The sequence below is a fragment of the Vulpes vulpes genome, chromosome X (genome assembly GCF_048418805.1).
Source record: "Vulpes vulpes isolate BD-2025 chromosome X, VulVul3, whole genome shotgun sequence".
In the NCBI taxonomy this organism is placed as follows: Eukaryota; Metazoa; Chordata; class Mammalia; order Carnivora; family Canidae; genus Vulpes; species Vulpes vulpes.
Window position 1 is genome coordinate 87188210 of NC_132796.1, and position 16060 is coordinate 87204269.

Genomic DNA, 16060 nt, shown 5'->3' on the forward strand with positions numbered 1-16060 from the left:
CCTTCCCACATTCTCAATCCTTCATCCATTCAAGCTGTGAAGCCTTCAACTGGCTTTCGACTCCATCCTTCCTCCTCTCTCTACTTTCTATTAGACCTTAGTTCAGACACATTATTTTAGCTTGAATTACTCTATCAGCCTTCTAACTAATCTCATGATTAATCTTGGGACTTGCCCTCCTTCAATGCTTTCTACAAGCTACAGCCTGACTAATATTGCTAAAAGGCTGCTCTGAAGTCATCCTTCTGCTTATAAATATTGCAGTGGCTCCACAGTGTCATCAGTATAAAAACTCATCTCTTTGGAGTTATATATAAACCTTTAAAAAAAAAAACATTTTAGTGAGGATCTGGTCACTTGCTAATTGTCATTGCTCTCCACCACCAGCACACAGAGTCCCTAGCTCTAGTTCCTGTTTTATCTCCCTTACATGGCTTCCTCACCTTGGGATGACCCTCCCTCCCCCAGGATACCTACTTCATTCCTACACATTGTCCATAAAGACTGAAATCCATACTCATCACTAATGAAAAGCTCTAAGGACACAAGAAGATTAACTATAGTGTACTGAGCTTGGGAGAGGAGCAAGGATCTGATCTACTGAAACAAAAGGCCTCATAGATGTGAAGCTTAATAAAAGGAAACCTTATTTAGAATGGAGCCAGGAGGCCAGAAGGGGGAGCTCTTGTGCCCTACCACTGGTGGTCAATTGCAGACCCAAAGGAAGAGACCTACCTTAGAGTTGATACTACATAGCTAGGACTTTACTACTCCAAAATGAAGAAAAAAGGTCCTCCCCATCTCGCCCCTGCCACCACCGGCCCAGCGACAGCCCAGCCAATGAGAGATTGTTACAACTTAGTCAATGCAAAGCCACTATACATTGAACTCGCTATTTACTCCAATGGATTTTTTGTTTATAACAGAACCCCAAACACACTTTCCTCTGCAAAAGGGCATTCTTCTTTGTCCTCCAGACTTGCCTATGGTTTCATTTCAGCTTGCTTGTCCCAAATTGTAATCCTCTGCTATTCCTGAATAAACCCATTTTTGTTGGTAAAATAACTGACAATGTTATTTCTAAGGTTGACATAGACCATATAAACAATACTCCAATCCAAAGAGGATAGATGGTAGTTCTCAAAGTATTATCTTCTGTCATACTGCTCATCTGGGTAGTGCATTCTGTCAGTTACTCTTAACACACGCAGTGACCTTCTAGAATATAGGGGGAACCTTAGAAATAATTAAAAGTATACGTGGTGGGGCAGGAGAAAAAAAGCAAAGAAAGAGAATCAGCTACACAAACCCAAAGATACCTTCTTGAACTTTCATGCTGTGAGTGGGGCCAGTAAAATAAGAAAGTGGATTTACTAGAATCCAGTCTTCAAACATATATGCTTATGGGCAAAGAGCCTATAATGTTTACAACTTGATGAATTCTTATAAAATCACTAGTGAAAACTGTTTGCCATGGTCATAAATTCAGTAACCTGCTTGAAGAACATATGGAACTTTACCATAAAGGTAAGTCCACCTGCCCCCACAAGATCATATACCAACCAGCAGCACAATCCAAAGGAGTGGGAATATCCATAAAAGACATCCTGGCGGGGCAGCCCGGGTGGCTCAGTGGTTTAGCGCCACCTTTAGCCCTGGGCGTGATCCTGGAGACCTTAGATGGAGTCCCACGTCGGGCTCCCTGCATGGAGCCTGCTTCTCCCTCTGCCTGTGTCTCTGCCCCTCTCTCTCTCTCTCTCTCTCTCTCTGTCTCATGAATAAATAAAATCTTAAAAAAAAGACATCCTGGCAGTTGCACAAATGAAGAAAAAGCTGACTATTAAAAACAAGACAGTAGAATCGCTACAGCAGGATGAAGCCAACAAACTTACTGTGCTAGGGGAAATACATATGAATGTGTGCTGCCAGGTCAGACTCATAAATATGCATTTGAAGAGGTTCTGGACTCTCCGAAAACCAGTTTGTTCCCAATCCCCAAGAGTGGCTAAACTCAAAAGAATTGACAGATTTACCTTTGAGAGTTTTACTGCAACAAACAAACCCTTAGGTAGAATCCACATGTCAGCCAAGGTCATGATGTCCTCTGCACCAAAAAGAGTCCAAAGAAGAGATAGTTTGTAGCACTTTATATAGGTAGAACACTCTAGTAATTCAGCGGGTTGCTAGGTCTGTGACTATAAGGAGAATTTCAAGTGAAAAAACAAAAACAAAAACAAAAAAACAGGAAAATAAGGGAATCAGAAAGGGGACTTTGTTTTTAATCTCCACTCTGCTAAAAGGTAACTCTGAAAAACTTAACTCACCTATAAGGAGCCAAGCTTCCTCATCTATAAAGCGTACTAGAGGTGAGAAAAGACAGCTAAAAAATTTTCTAAGGCCCCTCATTGGGCTCCTTGCTCAGCGAGGAGCTTGCTTCTCCCTCTCCCTCTGCCCTTGCTCATGCTCTGTCTCTCTCTCTCTCTCTCTCAATAAATAAAAATCTTTAAAAAAAGAAACTGAAAAACCCACAGATTAGAATAGAATATTTTAAACCACGTTTTCTCAGTAACTGATAGAACAAGCAGACAAAAGTAATGTTACATATACTTTGAACTCAATTATCCAGTTTCATCTATTGAGTATACATACAACATTCTTTCATCAAGTGGAAAAATTATCTTGTTTTCACAAGCACAGATTTTTTTTTAAATGGACCATATACTAGGCTATAAAGTCTCAACAAATATCAAAATGACGGAAAATGAAAGTATAGTCTAGGGGCTCCTGGGTGGTGCAGCTGGTTACGTGTCCAGCTCTTGGTTTCAGCTCATGTCCTGATCTCTGTCGTCCTGATCTCAGAGTCATGGGATTGAGCCCCACAACAGAATCTGCACTCAGTGTGGAGTCTGCTTGAGACTCTCTCTCTCTCCCTCTGCCCCTCCCACTGGTACACTCTCTCTCTCAAATAAGTAAACCTTTTTTAAAAAGATATATTCTATACTCACTATGAAATTATGCTAAAAATCAGTAAGTGATAACTAAAATCATTCAAGTTTGAATATCAAGAAACACTCCTAAATTACACATAGGATCAAAGAAGAAACCACAAAAGAAATCATAAAATGCTTAAAACAGAAGAATAACACACACAACACAGCAAAACTTGTGAGGTGCAATTAAAGCAAAGCTTAGAGGAAAGCTTAAAACCTAAAGTGCTTACATTAAAAAAGAAAGGCCAAAAAAATGGACTAGGCATCCAATGTAATAAGCTAGAAAAAAAATGTAACAAAATTTCAAAAACTACAAGTATATTAATAATAAAGAGCACAAATGAATGAAATAGAAAACAAAAATATAAATCAAGAAAACCAAGAGTTGGGGTGTTAGGGGACAGGGGCAGTTAGCCGAATAACAGTGACAAACTTCTGGCAAAAGGAGAGTTAGCATGAAATATTAGGAAAAAGGGTGAACATTACAAATGCTGGAGAGATTAAAAAGATAACAGAAAAAATTGTGGGGAAACAGATACGTAGAAGCATAAATCAATGAAACTTCTCTGGGAGGCAATGAGACAATATATTAATCAAAATGAAAAATTACACATATCATTTGATGTAGTAATTCCACTGCTTAGAATATTGTCTCACAAAGCCACACAGAAATGGATGTGTAAGACAAGACGGTCTTGAAATATGTTGAATTACAGAGTCTACACCTAATCCAAATGCCCTAAGTAGGAGATGATTTAGATAAACTATAGAACATCCACATGATGGGTTACTATGAAGTTATTAAAAATAGTAAGGTAACATGCCACATAAAAAAGTGTACATGAATGTTCATAGCAGCATTCTTCATAATAGCCAAAAAGTGGAAACAAGCCAAATATCCATCAGTGGACACATATACAAAAAATTTTGGAATAGCTATACAATAACTTCTATGACTGAGTAACATTTTATTAACTACTGATACATGTTAGAGAACATAAAGGAACCTTGAAATCATTGTCCTAAGTGAAAGAAGCTAGACAAAATATGCCATATGTTGTATGATTCTACTTATATGAAATGTTAAGAATAAGCAAATCCACAGAGCAACAAATTAGTGATTGCCAAGAATAGGGGGAAGAGGGGAGATGTGAAGTGTCTGCTAATGGATACAGGGTTTCTTTTGATGAAAATGTTCTGTAATTACTGGTAACAGTTGCACAATTTTGTGAACTGAAAAAAAAAAAAAAAAAAAAAAAAGCCTGACTGAACTCTACCCTTCAGAAGGGTGAATTTTATGGTATATTTTATGGTATATGGTATATGGTATTTTTTTTTGACATTTTAAGAATAGTTTAATTAACTTCTGCCTTCTTCTTAAAGAGTTCCTTCGATGGGAACAAAGTAAGAATTTTATATCAAGGAAAGAAAAACACTTATGAACACGTATAATGCCTCCTCAACCTGAAAAGCAGGAAAGGATAATAAATAGCAAAAATCAGATAAAAATACTTCTATTATAATAGACACCATATTGCAAGTGTATTTAAAATTAGCAATGCCTAACATTTATTTCCTTCACATTTGTCTTCCAAAGAGTTCACAGTGTTTTCACTGTCAGTTGAAACAGGGGAAGAATCTCAGGGAAGAATCCTTCACATAATAATAGGACCATTGGTGATAATGTCTCTCAGTTCTTTCCAAATCCATAAAGATGCATTTCCTGATGAGTGACTGAGCCTGTGGTTCTGAGTAGTCCCTTCTGATGTGGACGTGGCCCGCAACGGCGCCTCCAGAGTCCTCCAGGGGGTCCTGAGGAAGCCGGGCTCCTGTGAGTGCGGACATAGCCCCACGTGTTCCTGAGTCATAGTCAGTGGGTCCTGAGGACACCGAGTCTCCTGTCACTGTGGACTATGCCTCACATCCTCTGGAAGCCTCACAGCAGGTCCTCAGGAGGCCGGGGGCTCCTGTCAGCCTGGACATGGCCCCACGTCCCCCCAAAAACTCACCGCAGGTCCTGAGGAGGCTTTGGGCTCCTGTCAGCATAGACGCAGCCCCATATCAGTTGTTAAAAATTATATAAAGTAGGTATTTTTGTCCTGACATGGAAAGATCTATAACATATATTAAATCCCTCTGCCTATGTATCTGCCTCTCTCTCTGTGTCTCTCATGAATAAATAAATAAAATCTGTAAAAGAAAGAAAAAATCTCCCTTCTTTCTGTTGGAAGCCTGAGTGGCTGGTGTTGAGATAGGCAAGTTCATGAAACTTGGGAGGGTGATGCTGGTCCTGGCTGGATGCTATTCTGGACACAAAGTGGTCATCGTGAAGAACATTGATGATGGCACATCAGACTGTCCCTACAGTCATGCTCTGGTGGCTGGAATGGACTGCTCTCCCTGCAAAGTTACAGCTCCCATGGGCAAGAAGAAATTGCCAAATTGTCAAAGATCAAGTCTTTTATGAAGGTTTATAACTACAATCACCACATATCCACAAGGTATTGTGTGGATATCCTCTAGGACAAAAAACTATGGTCAACAAGGCTGTCTTCAAAGACCCTGCTCTTCAACACAAGGCCCCATGAGACACCAGGGTCAAGTTCAAGGGGAGGGTCAAAATGAGCTAGAACAAATGGTCCTTCCAGAAGCTGCAATTTTAGATCAGTTTTGTTGCAGTTATCAAAAAATACCAAAACAAACAAAAACAAAAACAAAGATACTAAAAAGAAAATTGCCCTTATAGTGAGATGTCCAGCTATTTGAGCTTCCTATTGAATCTAATCATGTATATATATACACACACCAATATATATATATATGTGTGTATATATATATATATACCTTATATATATGTACATTTACTTATTTGTCATCTATTTAGAGGCCTATTTCAGAGATATAGCAGGTGCAGTTCCAGACCACTACAATAGAGTATCACCATAAAGTGACCTAAATGATTTTTTTATTTCCCAGTGCACATAAAATTTTTGTTTAAAAAAAGTTGCTTATACTATACTGGAGTCTAGTAAGTGTGCAACAGCATTATGTCTAAAAAATTTACACATCTTGATTTTTAAATGTTTCATTGCTAAAAAAAAAATGTTAACCAGCATCTAAACTTTCAACAAGTTGTAATCTTTTTGCTGGTGGAGACTCTCACCTCAAAGTTGCATGGCTGCTGACTGATCAGGATGGTGGTTGCTGAAGGGTCAGTGGCCATTGCGATTTCTTAAAATAAGATAACAATGAAGTCTGCCACATCGATAGACTCTTCCTTTCACAATTTCTCCATCGCAAGAGATCCTGTTTGATAGCAGTTTACCCACACTAGAACTTCCATCAAAACTGGAGTCCATTCTCTCAAACTCTGCATTCACTTTACCAATTAAATGTATGGGAATATTCTAAATCCTTTGTTGTCATTTCAACCATCTCTGCAGCATCTTTGCCAGGAGTAGATTTCATCTCAAGAAACCACTCTCTTTGCTTTCTTTGCTCATCCATAGGAAGCAACTCCTTGTCTGTTCAAGTTGGATCCTCAGTGTGCAGAAATTCAGTCTCATCTTCAGGCTCTACTTCTGCTTCTAGTTCTCTATTTCTACCCCATCCCCATCTGCACTTACTGCCTCCCTCAAAGTCATCCATGACAGTTGGAATCAACTTCTTCCAAACTCCTTTTACATTGACATTTTGACTTCTTCTCACGAATCACAAATGTTCTTAATGTCATCTAGAATGGTGGATCCTTTCCAGAAGGTTTTCAACTGACTTTGCCCAGATCCATCAGAGGATTCACGATCCATGGCAGATAGAACCTTACGAAATGTGTTGCTTACATAATAAGACTTTAAACTCAAAATGACTCCCTGATCCACAGCTACAGCATGGACGTTGTGCTAGCAGGCACGAAAACATGAATCTTGCAGTACCCTCGTCTCCACCAGAGCTTTTGGGTGACCAGGTGAATTGTCAGCTAGCAGTAACATTCTGAAAGGAATCTTTTTTTCTGAGCAGTAGGTCTCAACAGTGGGCATAAAACATTCAGCAAACCATGCTGTAAACAGAGGTGCTGTCATCCAGCCTTTGTCATTCCTGTTAGCACAGGCAGAGTAGACTTAGCACAATTCTTAAGGCCCTGGGATTTCCGGAACCATCCATGACATTGGCTTCAACTTAAAGTCACGGGCTATAGTTGCCTTGAAAACTTAGTGCATCGGCCTGTCCTTTGCAGCTTTGAAGCCAGGCATGGACTCTTCCTCTCTTGCTACGAAAGTCCTGGATAGCATCTTCTTCTAATAGAAGGCTGTCTCATCTACACAGGAAAACCTGGTGTGTCGTAGCAGCCTCTTCATTACCCATCCTAGCTAGACCTTCTGGATGGCTTGCTGCAACTTCCACATCAGCACTTGCTGCTTCCCCTTGCACTGTCACATTATACAGATGGCTTTTCCCTTAAACCTCACGAACCAACCTCTGCTGGCTTCAAACTTTTCTTCTGCAGCTTCTTCCTCTCTCGCGGCCTTCATAGAATAGAAGAGAGTTAAGGTCTTGCTCCGGATTAGGCTTTGGCTTAAGGGAATGCTGCGGCTGGTTTGATCTTCTGTCCAGACCACTCAAACTTTCTCTGTATCAGCAGTAGGCTGTTTTGCTTATGTATCATTCATGTAGTCACTGGAGTGGCACTTTTAATTTCCTTCGAGAACTTTCCCTTTGCATTCACAAGGAGGCTGTTTGGTGCAAGATGCCTAGCTTTCAGCCTGTCTCGGCTTATGACAAGACTTCCTCACTAAGCCTCACCATTTCTACCTAGTGATTTCAAATGAGAGACACATGGCCCCTTTCATTTGAACACTTACAGGCCATTGTAGGGTTGTTAATTTAAATAATTTCAATATTGTTGTGTCTTAGGAAATAGGGAGGCCCCAAAAGAAGGAGACTGGGGAACGTGTGGTCGATGGAGCAGTCAGAACACACACAAAATTTATAAATTAAGTTCACCATCTTATATGCATGCATTTCATGATGCTCTAAAACAATCAGAATAGGAACATCAAAGATCACAGATCACCATAACAAATATAATAATCATGAAAAAGTTTGAAATAGTTCAAGAATTGTCAAAATGTGAAACAGAGACATACAAATGCTTTGTAAAAATGGCACTGACAGACTCAGTGCAGGGCTGTCACAAACCTTCAATTTATAAAAACACAATATCTGTGAAGTGCAATAAAAGCAAAGTACAATAAAATAAGGTGTGCCTATATATAAAAAGGTACCTTGGGTTAAATAAATTATGAAAAAGTCTAAACCAAGCACTACTGTCTACATTTTTACACTAGGAGCCTGACTTTTCAAACTAAAAATCCACAAACTCAAGGATCTTACTCACTAAAAGGGTTTGGAAGTTAGTTTTCTGACTTCTTTCCTTTTCCCTATGTATTCATAGGACAGAACTGAAGTATATTTTTTGAATGGAAGTATATTTTTAAATGACTAAATAATTACATTTCACAGAACTTTATCTGACCCTCTTTTATTAGAGCAGTAACTTTCTACCACATTCTATAGTTACTTTTGTCCTTGCCATCCTCCCACCATAATTTTGGAGCAGGCTCTAGGACACAGTCTCCCCTTGCTGTACCAGCTAATGAAAAACACAATGGCCTCAGGATCAGGGAATCTGAATTCAAGTGCCACTTCTTTCTAAGTAGTTAACTCACCCAAGTCTGACAACAATCTCTGGGCTTCAGATTCTTCACCTCTCAACTGAGTGGAGTGATATGTATGTTCACATCCGGCTCTGAATATTTCATTATCCTAAGATAAATTTTATCTCTGGGGCCATCAATGGCCCCTTCTAGCAGTATACCTCAACTCTAGGAGCAAAAGAAAGGCTTTGCCACTGCAATTATTTTGAAGCCATGTTCTCTAACTCCTTTAAGAGGAAAACAGCAGAAAAGACAAAGTAAAATCACAGTGAGATACTAAGGTACCAAGGAAATTCATTGCTAAAGCAGCAAGTCTTTCAATCAGTCCAATCTATATTTACTGTTTCAGGACATATAAAACAATAATGTGTGCCAATATAATATGTCTCTAAAGGATTTTAAGAAGAATTATGTGTTTGCTAGTTAACTAATGCTGCAATAACATGCAAGTTTAATCATTACTTAAGCATTATAATTACATTACTAAATTCAGTATAACACTAGTCTTGCACTCTTACTCTAAGATTTTATTCTCTGTGAAATCTGTCATCTATACATCCGTCCTCTTTTATTGCCCTTATCTCAAGGCGTATCTGTTTAATATATGCAAAATTTTAAAGGTGTAACAGACTCTTGAATGGGGGGGTGTAATGCCTCTTAGAATTAGCACTTTGCCTTCTAAAGAAATGTTGCCTATATAAAGATACCTTTAAACAAGATTACTGCTAAAGTAAAATTATGGCATACAAAGCTACTCCAAAATGTCTCAGTCAGGATAAGTCTCCAGGTTCAAATTCTGAGATGTAATTAAACCTTAATAATTAGTAATATTTCAGAAACACCAAAAATAAGTCAGTCAAACTTCTGCTTTGGAAAAGATGAAGTAGATGTCTTTCTTCCTATTCCTCCTACAAAGTCCAGCCAAAAGCCATGGGCGTTTATATACAAAACAAATACAAGAATGCTCTGAAAGGTAGAGAGAAGAGGCAGACTGGCTAAGGAACTCAGGAGCAAGGAACAACATAGTGGTGAGTTTTCTACTAACCTCATATATTCCCGGTGTGAAGCTGAAGCTGAACACCCAGAAATGACAATGAGTATGAAGGGGGAAAAAGCCCTAAGAAAAGTCTGTTTACCTAACCAAATCATCAGGAAAGGGGCAGCTTAGCAGGACAGAACACTTTTAGACAAGAACTGTTCTACTCCAGCCAAACACCACAGAAAAAATCTAACTATCCCCACATCACTAAAGGCTTGGCAGGGAGCCTAAACTTCCACCCTCACAAGGCTGTAATGAGGCACATTAGCCCCTGATGGGGTGGTGTGAGAGGAGGCTGACTGGAGAGTCAGAATTTGCACCATCGTCCAGTGGTAATGTGGCTATCTCCTGCCATTGCACCAGTGGAGACCATGCACAGAGCAGTAACAATGCACTCCTACCCTTTTCAGTCAGGGATGTATCACTGGAGGCCTTATAAGGAACCAGTACTCCCACCTTCACCCATCAGTAATGAAGAACTGACCCCTCAAGCATCAACAGAGGTCAACTGGGGAATGTGAATGTCTAGACCCACGTGGCAATGATGAGCACCATTGTCCTCACCCCTGACAGAGTGGTGCCAGGAGAAGCTGGGTAAAACAGAAGGCTTAAATGTAATTCCAAATCTTGTGACATGCTTAAGATGTCCAAGTCTATATCCAAAAAAAAAAAAAATCACTCATACCAATAATCAAAAGGATCTCAAACCGAATGACAAAATAAATAAATGTCAACATCAAGATGACAGAGATGTTAACATTATGTGACAAAGATTTTGAAATAGCCATCATAAAAATCCTTGAAGAAGCAATTATGAACATGCCCGAAACAAACGAAAAAATGATCTCAGCGAACAGAAATACAAGTCACAGTAAAGAAATAGAAAATATAAAGAAGCACATAATGGAACTTTTAAAACTAGAAAATACAATAACTGAAATAAAATACTCAGCAGATAGATTCAACAGAAGAATGAAAGGAGAAGAGAATAATCAGTGAACTCCAAGACAGAATAATACTAATTAGCCAACCTAAACAAAAGGGAGAGAAAAAACAAAGAGAACATCAGGATTTGGGGGACTGTAATGTAAGATTTAACATTCATGTCATCAGAGTCCGAGAGGGAGAGAAAAATAGGGTTCGGCTGAAAGAGTACTCAAAGAAATAATGGTTGGAAACTTACCAAATTTGGCAAAAGAAATAAGCCTACAGATTCAAGAGGCTGTGCGAACCCCAAATTGGGTAAATCTGAAGAAATCTAATATACACCACAGTCACACTTTTGACAAATAAAAATATCTTGAAATCAGAGACAGAGAAATGCCACCTGACCTACAGGATAGAATAATTCACATGACAGATTTTTCATCAGTAAGCCATGGAGGCCATAAGGAAGGGGCACACAAGATTTTTCGAGTATGGAAAGAAAGGAACTGGCAACCCAGAACCCGATATCCAGCAAAAATATCCTTCAGAAATGAAGGAGAAATCAATGTATTCTCAGATAATGGAAAACTCTGAATTTGTTACCAGCAGGCCAACTCTAAAAGAAAGGCTAAAGGAGGATGTCTAAACTGAAAGGAAATGATAAAACAAGAAATCTTGCAATATCAGGAAGAAAGAAAGAACATGGTAAGAAAAATATGGGTAAATACAATAGATTTCTTTCCTTCCTTATTCTCTTGAGTTGTCTAAATTGTGTTTATGAAGATAGGATAGTTCTATATCTTGATGTGGAGACGGTTACATGCATATACAATGAGACAAAACAGTATAGAATTATAAACACTTTGTACCAATGTCAATTTTTTAGGCTTTGATAAAGTACTACAGTTACATTGGGGAAAACAAGGAGAAAGACACATGATTTCTTTCTGTGCTGTCTTTTCAAGTGCCTGTGAATCAGTAATTATTTCAAAATAAAGTTTTTTAAAAGTCTAATTAAAATCAAGTTATTTCCTAATTAATACTGAGGAAATTCAAAACAAATCCTATCAATAAGAGGTAAGGCAAAATCATTCAAAGCCTGGTGGTTAATTTTTGTCATTTTCTTTAGTTATTTGTCCAAGTACTTGACAACAATAACAAGTAATTTACCTGACAAAAATGTCCCCTATTCTTTGATAGCTATTAAGTTGCTGATGTTGTCACCTACCTCATTCTTTTGATGTTTTTTCTTTTATAGATGTTTGCTTTAAATAAAATAGCTGGAAAAATTTTAAACTAACAGCCAAGATTCCTTTGAAAATCAAATTATACTATTTATATAAAATAATAATAGCTAGCATTTATTGAACCTTAAAATTTTGTAGGTACTGTGCTAAACACTTGCATGCATTATTTTTTTCTTTTCACGGATTTACTTATTTTTGAGAGAGAGGGGGCAGGGGAAGGGGCACAAGAAGAGGGAGAAAGACAATCTCCAGCAGACACCCTGCTGAGTGGAGAACCTGATGCAGGGCTCACCTCAAGACTCCAAGAACATGACCAGAGCCGAAATCAAGACTCAGATGGCTAACCCACTTAGCCACCCAGGCATCCCTATTTGATTCCTATAAAATTCTTTGTTTTCTCCATTTGAGACAAGGCAACCATGACCCAATGAAATTAAGTAACTTGCTTATTAACACGCAAGTAGCAAGTGGAAGTCTAATTTTAAGTCAGGCTTAGAGCTAATACACTTAACCGCTACTGTAATTCTTAAGACGACAATGATTAAGTACGATTTTATGTAATACATACGCAGCCTGTGTGCTGATGTTTATTGAAAGATTCCTATTAAATAATATACTGCAAATTATTTTAAGTATTCCAATTAGTATTTCAATCACATTGGGAACTAGAACAAATGAATTTTTTTAAATACATTATAGCTAGGAGATCATGAGAACTGATTTTATGTCTTAAAGGCATATTCAATAGCATGACTTTCCTACAATAACAAGTCTTATAATAGTATATGATGCTGAAACTAGCTGTTAATGGATTTTCATGTTTTTATAAAGGCATAAGAAGCTTATAATGGGCTAAAGTTTACCAAATTTTCTAACACAGTGGGGGGTGAGGGGTCAGAGGAAAAATATACTTTTATTTGTGAAAATGCTTTTAATTTTCGAAAGCCAACATATAGTTAACTTTAAATCATGCTGAAGTACAAAACCACTATAGAATATGTATTGACACTTTTAATTGTACAACATCTGAAACAAATATTTTTTGGGTAAGCTTCCTAAAATATTTCATAAATATGCTAGGCTCAAATAAACACAGCTTAAATGAACCTTCATTTAACTAGATTTTTCCCTGTAATTCTTAGGAGAAAGATAAATATCAAACTCTTCTCATAGAGGACCTTAAAAATGATTAAATATTCAATATATGTTTCTGAAGCTATAAACTTAGACTCTTGAAAGCCTACATTAAGCCCATCTACAGATCCCTTCACAGACACACATATATTGCCCTTAAAGAAGTACACTCATCTCTAACCATATAAATGTTTTCCATTTTTAGATAAAGTTAGTATATATCTCTATTGTTCTCTCTTTGCTTCTGTTTTGCACCAAAGTACAATATTCCATTCTAGTTTCCTAAGAAAACATTTTTAAACAAAAATAGTTTCCAAATGCATTGAGAGGTTCATGCCACTTCATATTAATTGGCTGGACTGGCAAAAGAGCAAGGCCTGGTGCTGCAGCTGCTACCACATTCTCAGTTACTTCCGGAATTTGTACAGTTTAATAGTGTGACGTGAGAGTTTATGCAATTATCTACAGTTTGTCACATCATGACTAATATATGCACGTTATAATATTACAAGCTTGCTGCTTGGGCTTACTTTTTCCATTAAGAAAAAAGCAGACATGTTAATTATCACAGGAACTCCTGCTGTTTCATATTTTTGCCATCGAGCAAAAACTTTGGAATCCACTAAGTTAATATTTTTTAGTCAGCATGTTAGACAATGTGCCAGTTTCACGACCCATTTAGCCTTCAACCCAGTCCACCTACCAGTCAAATAAAACATGCAAAAATCATTTTCATTATATCAGTCACCAACTCAAAAAGTGCCAGTGGTTTCCTTCTGCAGTGTGGTATTCAAGTCCCTCCATTTTCTGACTCTATTTTTCTCCTCTCTCTTGTTACTAAATACCATTCAATGGAACAGATCCCAACAGTCACCTATAAATTCTTATATGTGTACTTTTTTAAGGGGGGAGAGGGGGAGAGGTAAAGTGAGAGGGAATGAGAGAACCTTTTTTTAAAAGATTTTATTTATTTATTCATGAGACAGAGAGAGAGAGAGAGAGAGAGGCAGAGATAATAGGCAAAGGGAGAAGCAGGCTCCCTATGGGGAGCCGGATATGGGACTCAATCCTATGACCCCAGGATCACGACCTGAGCCAAAGGCAGATGTTCAACCACTGAGCCACCCAGGAGCCCCAGAAGGAGAGAACCTTAAGCAGGCTCCATGCCCAGCAAGGAGTCTTACGCAGAACTCGATCTCATGACCCTGAGATCATAACCTGAGCCAAAATCATGAGTCAGAGGCCTAACTGACTGAGCCACCCAGGCATCCCTTATATGTGTACTTTTATCCACACATTGCCTACATCTAAAATATCCTCTCATATCAAAATCCTTCCCAGCCATCAAGACTCACCTCTAAACCTAAGGCTATGGTTGAACCTACCTTGACCAGTCCAGCCTTCTCTACTCTTTGGACACTTTTTGTCAATCACATTTTTCACGTCTGTACATATCACCTACCCAATGACACTGCAAACTCCTTGAACACACAGCCCCACTTGAGCAGGTGATTTAACTTTTTCCTCTCCAATATATTATATACCTTTCTAAAAGCAGTAGGGTTGGAATAGATGATACCTAGGGCTCCCTCTTGTTCTGAAATTCTACACATCTATTTTTTGCATCTCCTATAATGTGTATATGTTTTAGTCATCTGATAAATATTTTAAGCTATTTGATTTTACCAATGCGTATTATAAACTGACCCAGTCCTGGCTACTGGGTAATATTCTAAGTACGGCAATTTCCAAATGGCAAAAGAGCTCCCAGCTTAATCAGCCACAATTAGTAAGCTAAATAGCCATTCACTCATTTTCTCACTCAACAAACAGCAGTTAAACATCAGGATCAGGTATCATAGCAGACAACATAGAGGTGACTGACCTGGCCCTTGTCCCTCAGTGGGAGACACAGGGAAGTAAAAGCACTCATTGTAATAAAGATCACTAAAGAAAGACACATATGATACTATAAAAATATATAAAAGAGACAATGAGCAGCAGCTGTGAAATAGAAGAGGCTCAAGGAAATGTTCCCAGGATGGGTGACAACTAAATTCCTGAAGAACAAAAAGTAGACATCATTTCAGGAAAAGTTGCAATTACAAAAGTATGAGGGCAATAGTTGGCAGAAGTGCAATTTAGAATGCAACATTAGGAGGTCTGAGAGAGGAGCTAGAGGGAGAGGCAGGAGCCAAAATCTGTCATGCTGACAAGTTTGGATTCTAATTCTAAAGCAACTGGGTACCCAATATTATGAAAATAATATTCCCAGAGAAATCATAAAATTTGATGTTAGAGTATACAGCAGAGACTGTGAGTTGCCCCCCAATACCTTTTCTTTCCTTCTAATAAAATAATAATAATATTAACTGGGCACATGGCCACATAGTTAAGGACCACATTTTCCAGCCTCCTTTATAGCTAGGTGCCACCACAGGACTAAGGTCTGGCCAGTGGGATATATGAGCAATGGATATACACAAACTGTTAAGCTATATCCTTAAGTGGAAGGAGTGTCTTATCTCCTGCCCCTTCTGCCATCCCTTTGGTTAGAATAAGAATGTGATATTGAATTAAAGCAGCCAGCTCAAATCACAACATGGAAGATGCTCTTTGAGGATAGCAGGACAAGACAGAACGAGCCTGGGTACATAATAACTGAGGAGCTGCCATCCAACCCTGATGTGGGAAAGAACAAGCTTGTTTAAGGCACTGTATTTGGGGGCCTTTGTTACAGCAGATAACTTCTATCTACATGACTATGCAGTGGAATTTAAAACTGGATCTGAAGGACTCCAGAAATGCTCATACTTACCAATAACACCAAACAATAAAAAAGTAGTTCTAAAAATAAATGCATAATAGACAGATAAGGAGTTCTAGAATTCCCATCTTTCAAGTTTTAGTGAGCATGTACAGGTTATCAGAATGTCATTACGTTAAAACAATGCTAAGTAGAGTAAACATGAAGAGAAGGCAAAAAATGGGTTGTCAGCATGAATTACA

At 38.3% G+C, this 16060-nt stretch overlaps 1 protein-coding gene and 1 pseudogene across 22 annotated transcripts in view; one reads left to right on the top strand and one right to left on the bottom strand.

Moving 5' to 3' along the window:
- KLHL13 (kelch like family member 13) overlaps positions 1 to 16060 on the bottom strand; it is a 222051-nt gene that overhangs the window by 183829 nt on the left and 22162 nt on the right. The gene's annotated exons all lie outside the window — the stretch shown is intronic.
- LOC112910577 (large ribosomal subunit protein eL27-like) lies at positions 5248 to 5653 on the top strand (annotated as a pseudogene).